At 37.8% G+C, this 12,063-nt stretch overlaps 1 protein-coding gene across 1 annotated transcript in view; it reads right to left on the bottom strand.

The window, feature by feature from the left end:
- Nucleotides 1-12,063, bottom strand: part of LOC136886717 (uncharacterized) — a 420,809-nt gene that overhangs the window by 214,584 nt on the left and 194,162 nt on the right. The window lies entirely within an intron of this gene.

Here is a 12,063-nt window from a genome sequence, read left to right as displayed (position 1 = left end):
GGCTAGATCTTCACTAACGTTCAAGGTTATCAATTCTCCAAGATATTTCTAGGAGTTAGTCTTCTTCATTACTATATCCCCATGTGGGATTCAGTTCGGTGGCATCACTGATGTTGGTGATGAACTCAGTTTTGTTAATGGCAATCCTCAACCATATTTAGCTGCTATTTGACTGAGGGAGGACAGCTGGTGTGTAGCTTCTTCCATACTTGATATTAGGAGTGTGAAGTCATCTGCAAAGGCCAGGCAGATGATGTTTAACTCATCCTTCATGAAACCGATTCTCAAGCCCGAGTTGACTGGTAGAGTTTTCGTCCATTCACAAATGACTTTCTCTAGCATGCAGTTGAAGAGAATAGGGCATAAACCATACACTTGCCTAACACCTGTTCTGATATAAAAGTTTTTATACAATCAATACTGATCTGCATTTAGGGCAGTCGCCCAGGTGGCAGATTCCCTATCTGTTGCTTTCCTAGCCTTTTCCTAAATGATTTCAAAGAAATTGGAAATTTATTGAACATCTCCCTTGGTAAGTTATTCCAATCCCTAACTCCCCTTCCTATAAATGAATATTTCCCCCAGTTTGTCCTCTTGAATTCCAACTTTATCTTCATATTGTGATCTTTCCTACTTTTATAAACGCCATTCAAACTTATTCGTCTACTAATATCATTCTACGCCATCTCTCCGCTGACAGCTCGAAACATACCACTTACTGTTAATAAACTTAACCATGATAGGTTAATATTGTGTTTGGTCCGTATTGACTGGTCTGAATGAATAATATAACTATTTATAATAGTTTATTTAAATCCGCCTTGATCAATACACTCATTAAATGAAAGAAACATTATTAATTAAACCATACATGTTTCGGGAAATCTCAACCATTCCCTTCATCAGTGGTTAGATCAAAGAATAACACAATATGATACAATCTTTTGTTTTACAATTTGAAGGAGTATTGTGTCCCAATACATCATATCAAAGAGTAAAGAGAACTTATGAAATATTATAAAAATGATCAATACATACAATTTTGGTTGAACTGAATGAGAACACTATACAAATTTAGGATCTTCAAGTTTTTCTACTTTTCTTCTTCTCTTTGTTCCTTAAATGATTATATGCTAGCCTAAACAGTGGGTTATTTTCTGTACTTTTCTCATTTAAACTTGATTCAGAATTACATTTTTGTGTAAGGTAAATTTCTAAATTTTCCAAAACATTCATCAGTTTTCCCTTTTTGGTCGAATGTAATAATTTCATGTCATTGGAAATGTCTGTAAATTTATGATTCATTTCAACCATATGTTCTCCCATTGCCGAATATCTTTTATGTTTGACCGCATTAACGTGTTCTTTGTACCTTATAGCCAAACTTATTCCGGACTGTCCTATGTATCGTTGTTTACATGTTTGGCATGTTAATTTGTAAATTCCTGATTTATTAAATATACATTTATTCTCTATTTTATCTGAATTGAAAATTATCTTATTAGTATTATTATCCATTTTGTATGTGACATTGATGTTCTTTTTCCTGAAAATTTTAGCCAGTTGATAAGAGTGCTTATTTTGAAAAGTTAGAACTACGAATTTCTTTTTCTCTTTTCGCTCTTTAATTAAAGTTGTTTTAGGTTCATTTTTCACTTTATTTATCATTCTATTAATAAATCTGTGGAATATCCGTTGCTACGAGCGATTTGATGGATTATATTTATCTCTCTATTATGATTCTTCTTAGACATAGGTATGTTCATAGCTCTATTAATTAAACTGTAAAATGTTGCCTTTTTATGTTGACCTGGATGATTGGAGTCATTTCTGATAATAGTATCTGTTTGAGTAGCTTTTCTGAAAATTTGAAAATCAAAATGACCAGAATTTCTAGTAACTGTCAAATCTAAATAATTTAAAGTCCTATCATTTTCAGATTCCATCGTAAAATGCACTTGTCTATCCATAGTATTTAAATACTGTAATATGCCATCAGGTTTAACCTTTCGTTCATCGATAATAACAAATATATCATCGACGTATCTCAACCATGTAATCAATCCATCTATTTTATCCACTATTTTATCAAGTTTAAATGAGAAAAGTACAGAAAATAACCCACTGTTTAGGCTAGCATATAATCATTTAAGGAACAAAAAGAAGAAGAAAAGAAGAAAAACTTGAAGATCCTAAATTTGTATAGTGTTCTCATTCAGTTCAACCAAAATTGTATGTATTGATCATTTTTATAATATTTCATAAGTTCTCTTTACTCTTTGATACGATGTATTGGGACACAATACTCCTTCAAATTGTAAAACAAAAGATTGTGTCATATTGTGTTATTCTTTGATCTAACCACTGATGAAGGGAATGGTTGAGATTTCCCGAAACATGTATGGTTTAATTAATAATGTTTCTTTCATTTAATGAGTGTATTGATCAAGGCGGATTTAAATAAACTATTATAAATAGTTATATTATACATACCACTTAGTCGAGCAGCTCTTCTTCTTTCTCTCAATTCTTCCCAACCCAAACATTGAAACATTTTTGTAACGCTACTCTTTTGTCGGAAATCACTCAGAACAAATCGAGCTGCTTTTCTTTGGATTTTTTCCAGTTCTTGAATCAGGTAATCCTGGTGAGGGTCCCATACACTGGAACCATACTCTAGTTGGGGTCTTACCAGAGACTTATATGCACTCTCCTTTACATCCTTACTACAACCCCTAAACACCCTCATAACCATGTGCAGAGATCGGTACCCTTTATTTACAATCCCATTTACGTGATTACCCCAATGAAGATCTTTCCTTATATTAACACCTGGATACTTACAATGATCCCCAAAAGGAACTTTCACCCCATCAACGCAGTAATTAAAACTGAGAGGACTGTTCCTATTTGTGAAACTCACAACCTGACTTTTAACCCCGTTTATCAACATACCATTGCCTGCTGTCCATCTCACAACATTTTCGAGGTCACGTTGCAGTTGCTCACAATCTTGTAGCTTATTTATCACTCTATAGAGAATAACATCATCCGCAAAAAGCCTTACCTCCGATTCCACTCCTTTACTCATATCATTTATACATATAAGAAAACATAAAGATCCGATAACACTGCCCTGAGGAACTCCCCTCTCAACTATTATAGGGTCAGACAAAGCTTCATCTACTCTAACTCTCTGAGATCTATTTTCTAGAAATATAGCAACCCATTCAGTCACTCTTTTGTCTAGTCCAATCGCACTCATTTTTGCCAGTAGTCTCCCATGATCCACCCTATCAAATGCTTTAGACAGGTCAATCGCGATACAGTCCATTTGACCTCCAGAATCCAAGATATCTGCTATTTCTTGCTGGAATCCTACAAGTTGAGCTTCAGTGGAATAACCTTTCCTAAAACCGAATTGCCTTTTATCGAACCAGTTATTAATTTCACAAACATGTCTAATATAATCAGAAAGAATGCCTTCCCAAAGCTTACATACAATGCATGTCAAACTTACTGGCCTGTAATTTTCAGCTTTATGTCTATCACCCTTTCCTTTATACACAGGGGCTACTATAGCAACTCTCCATTCATCTGGTATAGCTCCTCCGACCAAACAATAATCAAATAAGTACTTCAGATATGGTACTATATCCCAACCCATTGTCTTTAGTATATCCCCAGAAATCTGATCAATTCCAGCCGCTTTTCTAGTTTTCAACTTTTGTATCTTATTGTAAATGTCATTGCTGTCATAGGTAAATTTTATTACTTCTTTGGCCTTAGTCTCCTCCTCTATCTTGACATTATCCTTGTAACCAACAATCTTTACATACTGCTGACTGAATACTTCTGCCTTTTGAAGATCCTCACATACACACTCCCCTTGTTCATTAATTATTCCTGGAATGTCCTTCTTGGAACCTGTTTCTGCCTTAAAATACCTATACATACCCTTCCATTTTTCACTAAAATTTGTATGACTGCCAATTATGCTTGCCATCATGTTATCCTTAGCTGCCTTCTTTGCTTGATTCAATTTTCTAGTAAGTTCCTTCAATTTCTCCTTACTTCCACAGCCATTTCTAACTCTATTTCTTTCCAGTTTGCACCTCCTTCTTAGTCTCTTTATTTCTCTATTATAATAAGGTGGGTCTTTACCATTCCTTACCACCCTTAAAGGTACAAACCTGTTTTTGCATTCCTCAACAACTTCTTTAAACCCATCCCAGAGTCTGTTTACATTTTTATTTACCGTTTTCCACCGATCATAGTTACTTTTTAGAAACTACCTCATTCCTGCTTTATCAGCCATATGGTACTGCCTAACAGTCCTACTTTTAAGACCTTCCTTTCTATCACATTTATTTTTAACTACCACAAAAACAGCTTCATGATCACTAATACCATCTATTACTTCAGTTTCCCTATAGAGCTCATCTGGTTTTATCAGCACGACATCCATGATATTTTCCCCTCTGGTTGGTTCCATCACTTTCTGAATCAGCTGTCCTTCCCATATTAACTTATTTGCCATTTGTTGGTCATGCTTCCTCTCGTTCGCATTTCCTTCCCAATTTACATCTGGCAAATTCAGATCTCCCGCTACAATCACATTTCTTTCCACGTCGTTTCCCACATAGCTGACTATCCTATCAAATAATTCCAAATCCGCGTCAGTGCTACCCTTTCCCGATCTGTACACTCCAAATATATCAAGTTGCCTATTATCTTTAGAAATGAGCCTTACACCTAGAATTTCATGTGTCTCATCTTTAACTTTTTCGTAGCTTACAAATTCTTCTTTCACCAGAATGAACACTCCCCCTCCCACCATTCCTATCCTACACACTCCAGTGCGGTGAAAAAATTTCTGCATCCCTTATATCATTTCTCAGCCATGATTCAACTCCTATTACAATATCTGGTAAATATATATCTATTAAATTACTTAATTCTATTCCTTTCTTTACAATACTTCTACAGTTCAACACTAACAATTTTATGTCATCCCTACTTGATTTCCAGTTCCCTGTTCCCTTATCACCACTCCCTAGGCCATCCCGTTTCCCTGAATGTACCTCCCTATTACCCTTCCAAACAAATTTCCTAACTTATACGTACCACTGCAGTTTAAATGAAGGCCATCCGAGCGCAGATCCCTATCTCCTACCCACCCACTAGGATCTAAAAATTTCACTCCCAGTTTCCCACATACCCACTCCATAGTCTCATTTAAATCCCCAATCACCCTCCAGTCAGTATCCCTCCTACACAGTATTCCACTAATAACAATCTCCGCTTTCTTAAACTTCACCCGTGCTGCATTTACCAGATCCCACACATCTCCATCTATGTTGGTACTTATATCAGCTTGCCGTTGTTGGTACCAACGTGAAACACTACCACCTACTCCTTCCCCTCCTCCCTCTCTTCTACTTTCCTCAACATCTGCCTCAACCTAATTCTTGGATAACATTCTACCCTGGTTCCCTTTCCTCCACACACTTTCCCCACTTGTCTAACGATGGAATCCCCCATGACCAGAGCCTCAACCCTACCCACCTCATTTGATCCCCTCCCCTCCTGGTCAGCCCTATCTTTCCTGATAGCTGCAGAAGCTACTTCCTCCTCCCTTTTCTCCTTCCCATGACCATGTTCCACCTGTCTTTTCCTATCCTCTAGTCTACATTTCCCTTTCCTACCTTTTCCCTTCCTCCTACTTCCACGCATCTCAGCAACAGTTCCCTGTCCCTCATCTTCCCTCTGTTGTTCTACCTGATTACCGATTTCGCACAGACACCTGTCCTGAATTCTGATCCTGAATAGAGCCCTTAGCCTTCAATCTCCTTCCCCTTAGAACATTAGACCACGTCTTCTACAACTCCTCCCTTTCCTTCCCCTCCCTCTTGTACACCTACTGTAACCTGTACATTGTTTGACGGAGTCCTATCTTCCTTCCTGTCTTCTGTGAGAATCCTAATTATCTCCCTCGAACTTTCCAACTCCTCCCTAATACCCCTCAATGCCTCACCACACCCACAGTAAGTACACTCGCGCTCCTTAGCCATTCTTTACGGGGGAAAAAAATTAAATTAAAAATAAAATAACTTATTTGCAAAAAATAAATGAACGGAGGGATATATTGTCTGGGATAGTACACGACAATAAGGTAATTAATATACGACTACACTACAATACTACTTAGTCGTGCTCTATTTTTTTTTATCCTACAACCCCTAACAGGATAAAAACTGCTGTTAATTACTGAATATTGAAAGTAATACACAAGAACTACACAATTCCAAACTGCAATTAAGCCTATCCTAATTACAACAACAGTATTTTAGTAAGAGTTTCTATGGATACCTCTACTACACCAGTACTACACAAATATTTTACAATAATAAAATAAGCACACTAAATTCTATTAGGATATGACTCGTATACTACTGTACAGTATACTACAGTAATTTTTAAACTACTTTGAGACGTATCCTAATTACGATACCGGTACCGTACCGTATGTCACTAATAAGCACAACAGAAATTAAATTTGCAAGAACTACTGTACTCAAAGATTACCACGAATCTAAATGCTTAGACAAATTATTATTAGTATTACGGTCTAATAGATACACACAAAAGATAACACACGAATATAGCAGGCAAGATACGGCACTATCTAAATGTACTGGATCTATACTACAATGTATCTACACTACACTACACTGCGTTTGGTTAAATGCTTAAGTATCGAAAGGATTGCCGTACATGAAGAAAAACACGAATATAACTGGCAAGATACCATCTAATATATTATACCTTATCTTCACTACAATTCTACTGAAATGTGGTTATGTGATTATTACAGCTGGTGGATTACTATTATTTTCCCTACTCCACGGGACGGAGAATAAAAGTGTTCTTAATTAGGCCTATTGAAACATACGAGGTTGTCTACAATAATTTCTCAAATATTTCTATCAAAACTACTACTACTACTACTACTCCTCCTGGGACTTGAACTGCAATTACCGGGATATATGAACTTTATTATTATTAGCTAACCGCTCATAAATACTGAAAGATCGAGGGAGCGAAATATAAATTACAGATACTAACTACCTACTCAGAAGTACAAATGAATGGAATACAAGGTTAGCTGATTCTTATTTATATTTACTTGACTACACTACACCCTTTGTTCACAACTGTAGCCAACAATGCAATATTTGAATATGAGGAGCGACAATAATCAATAACAATACGACTGTTAACTATTACCGTGTAATCTATTTAACTTCTTTTTAAATGGAAGTTTACAGGCGTATCGTGTTTTTTAATGTAGTAAATTATTACCTTCGCGATAGTTTGAATGGATATCAATACGAAATACCGGAGAAGTTGCTGCAGAAGTTACGGTACTATTCCTTATGATAATCTGCCTTTGTAAGTACAACCAACGCCTACAGATATTTACAAATATTTTTACAGTTAATATTATTACCTAAAGTATTTCCTAAACCTAAATTCGAAACAAGGTACACCTACCTAGCCTACTTCACCTAGAAAACGTAATTTACTGAAGAAAAACTGAATTTACTTGTTACAAAATTTAAATAAATATAATTACTCCCAATTTCTACCAACAAGCACTAAACACCACTATATAAACAGCACTGAATGAATCAGATATACACAAAATTAAGCTTTTTCAATAGGTTTTCACTACTTTATCACTACAATAATGCAAGAGCTCTCTCAACAGCCAACTGTTCTCAAGCGCATCCAACAATCTGGATAGTTCCCCTCTGAATTTTACCTCTGAATTAGTGTTTGTCAAAGTAGCCTTTACGAGATTTAGGGTCTCATTTTCTAGTTTCAATTCGGCAAGGATCTAAAAGAGAGATTTTCTGTCTATGAAATCAAAAGCTTTCTGGAAGTCAACAAAAATTGCGACAAAGGGTGAAGAGCTCATATTGTTGTAAGTGAAAATAGTTTTGAGGTTCAGGATGTGTTCTGCACATGATCTTGATTTCGTAAATCTGGCTCGATACTCTCCAATGCAGGAATCCAATTGAGCTTCTAATCTTGAGAGAAGTATCTTGGAAAAGATCTTGTAAGTTACCGAGAGGAGTGAGATTCCTCTGTAGTTGTTTAAAATCAGACTTGTCTCCCTTTTTTTGCAGAGAGTGGATGACAGCTGAGGTCTAATTACTGGGTAGTTTCTCTGTTACCCATATGTCAGCTATAATCTCATGAATACATTGAATGGAATCTTCATCTGCATATTTCCACAATTCTGTGATGATGTATTATTATTGGTAACATGGAAACAAAATATTAAATTTTGAAAATGATTGTTGAAAAATAAAATATCACATTATTATTTAGTTCTGAATAACATGACATCAGTATAATTTGTGTGCTCCAATTCACTCATGAAGTATGATACAAAGTTATTCGCTATATACTGAGTGGCCAAAAGTCCTGGGAGGACACTGAATGTGATGTTAATAACGAGTTGCTCCTCCTCGAGCCCTCAAAACAGCAGCAATACGGCGAGGCATCCACTCTACAAGGTGTTGGAATCGTTCTGGAGGGATCTGGACCCACGTATCTTGCACTGCTACCCACAATTAGTCTTGTGTAGTTGTTACAGGGTTCATGGAGCGTACACCAGCATCGACAGCATCCCATAAATGATAGACCGTATTAAGATTGGAGTACTCCTCCATCCACCTGTGTGCCACCACAGAATGGTGACATTGTTGAAATATGACATCTCCATCAGGGTAATCTAGGGCCAAAAAAGGATGCAGATGGTCTGAACGAATGTCCACAGAATGTGAATCCATCAGCTCTCCCTGCAGACGGACAATGCAGCCTAATCACGATGAGGAGAACACAGCCCAGACCAGAACCAAGCCATTTCCCGCCTGGACACAACCTTGTTGACACGCAGGATCCATAGCTTCATGGGGCATACATCACACTCTCATGCACCCATCAGCTCGATACAACTGGAACCAGGATTCATCGGACCATATCACACGCCGCCACTGTTCCATGGTCCATTGCCAATGTTCGCGGGCCCATGCGATCGTTGGCTCTGTACTGAGGTATCAGCAAAGGGCCAAGAGTTGGTCTTCGGCTGGAAGGTCGGTTAACTCACGTGTTGCCATCTTCACGACACTGGTGCCTGTGACAGACTGCTCAGCTATAAGCTATAAATTTTATTTTTGTTCCATACTGAAGAGCAATTATAAGAATAACTTGACATATTGAAAAGGTGGACCCTCATATCAATTTCTTTTACAGACTGCTCAGCTACGCCGCAGCAAGCCACAATGCTCAGGGGTCATACACGGCACATTTTCTAATGGGACACCCCTTCCTGTGACTTCTGGCCACTCAGTGTACATGTAACTGTAATCGATTTCTGGCTCCATCATGGCTAAATGGTTAGGGTGCTGGCCCTTAGTACAAGGGATCTTAGGTTTTATTCCCAGTTCTCGGCCAGGTCAGGGATTTTAATCTGGATCCAAGGGCTGATTCAAGGTCCACTCAGCCTACGTGATAGCAAGATAGTGGCTCTGGCCTAAGGCTGATAACATGAAACCTTGTAAACTACAGGCCTCAGGGCTGGGCAGAGGTTCTTGGTAGACCAAGGCCCATCACGCCTGATGCCATCAGTTGATTGATTGATTGATTGATTGATTCATTCATTCATTCATTCATTCATTCATTCATTCATTCATTCATTTATTTATTTATTTATTTATTTATTTATTTATTGTACTTTTCTTGTGTTTTAACCCACCGCTTTCCACTAAACTGCTTCTAAGTAATAGGGTAAGTGAAGGAGGAAGCAATCAAAAACTTATATTAATACTCTTACAATCAATGCTAACAATTTTAAAGTCACCAGTAAGCAAATTATAGAGGGTGATGGAAATATAACTCAACTTAATATACACCCCCCTAAAATTGCTATCATAACCAACACTGTCACGAGAGCCACAATATTATAACATTCTCTATTCGGTCGTGTGTTGCATCATCCAACACTCTACGATATTCCCAGACATGGCAACTTTCAAAAGTAAACAAATCACAAGACTACTGCATATTACGACCCATCGTCAGCCAAATGGAGACTCACAATTAGACCCCTTACAAACTCTGTCAGGTGTTGATAACGCTGTCTCACATAAGCATGTGGCATCTCCGTGTCCTTCCCAGTGATATCTCAACATCTGATGCTGCTCATGTCCTTTATATATAATTAGATGTAAAAATACCTGTGTCCACAATAAGTAGCCCACATATTAAATATAAATCAAATAAGTTGCTTTACAATTTGCTTTACGTCGCAGCGACACAGACAGGTCGGCAGCCGTTAAGATGGTTTTCCGTGGTTTCCCATTTTCACACTAGGCACATGCTGGTGCTGTACGTTTATTAAGGCCACGGCCGCTTCCTTCCCACTTCTAGGCCCGGTTTCATCGAACATGTTAAATATATACTAACAAGTAGTTAGTTTATACGGAGTTAAAAATTTAACATCTTGTTAGGTTTCTTGCGTTTCATCAAACTTTTCTTGTGAAATGTTAACTAATCGACTGTTAACTCTCCCAATACTGCGAACTGGTGCGAATCAAGGAGGCAGTGGTATGAACATGCTGTTTTACAGCGCGTTCCGATGCGCTTTTGTTTGAGCACAGCTGTAAAATATGGCGCGTGAAGTGAAACGGAATCGTAGTTCTAATTTTTCCTTCTTCGAAAAAGCGCTGTTAATTGAATTATTCAGTAAATATATGTAAGTTATTGAGTGCAAGCGCACAGATGGCTTGACGATAAAAGAAAAGGACGACGCGCGGGAAAAGTCCCCGAGGGTTTCAATGGGGTTAACACACTTGTTTAGCGGGTATCCGCTGTCACCTAACAAAATCACTTCGTTAATTGTCCCACTTCAAACTGTGCTCCGATATGGGAGTTATTAAATATTGTATTGTCGTGTGCAAAACCAGACCACCTAGCAAGTATATTCCTGATTTGGAGGTTAGGCTCACTATTCACCTGAACATGAACAGAGAAATATCCCTTCCGATTACGATATATTTCGGCCCAATTGCCTAAAGGTGATTGGATTCTTAAATGTGTGCAATCCATTGCACCTAGAACAAACACCAGGAAAACGGCTTATTTCATAGAAGTCGCGGATAATTTGCTGACGCTCTTCTTCTGAAGGGAATGTTATATAGCTCCTTCTCATGGATGCTATTGCTGCAGACACTCGACAAACAACTCTACTAACAGTGGCTTTAGAAATTCCAGCATTGTCTCCGGCCATTATGTGAAAATAACCAGTAGCAAAAACTCGTAATATTATTAGTAGCTGCAACATTGGAGAAAGAGGTAAGTTTCCCTTCATAGGATATTCTAACCTCACTTGAATTTCGTCAACAACCTTAGCAACAACTATTTTCAATAACCTGTATCTATGAAGAAATTCCGCATCCGTCAAATTTTCAAAGTCATTACGTCGCTGAACTCTTCTTCGATCAGGATTGTTTTGTAAAAGATCTAAATAGAGCAATTCCGCCTCGAAAGCGAGATTCACAGCAGCCATTTTGTAACAGGTTCCTAAATGCTAATGTTAGCCATTTAACATTGGAAATGGCTGATGTTAACTTTAATACGCAGTTTAACATTTGTTAATGTTAACAGTTGTTGATGAAACGCAAATTTTCTTAAATTGTATGTTAAAATGATTTAACAACTTGTTAAGTACTAACATGTGTTGATGAAACCGAGCCCTAGCCCTTTCCTATCTCTTCGTTGCCATAAGACCAATATGTGTCGGTGCGCACCAAGCCCATCGCAACCCCTTCACATCTGCGCCTGCCATCTGAGAACAAGTAATGGACTCCCTGCAACATTTTGTGTCATCCCACACCATTGGTCAGAGACCAGCAGTGGCCAGACTAGGGAATTACCGTCCCATGCGACAATGTTATAGGAAAAGGCTAGGAGTGGAAAGGAAGTGACTGT

This window comes from Anabrus simplex, chromosome X (assembly GCF_040414725.1).
Source record: "Anabrus simplex isolate iqAnaSimp1 chromosome X, ASM4041472v1, whole genome shotgun sequence".
Lineage (NCBI taxonomy): Eukaryota > Metazoa > Arthropoda > Insecta > Orthoptera > Tettigoniidae > Anabrus > Anabrus simplex.
This window is presented reverse-complemented; position numbering and strand designations above follow the sequence as displayed.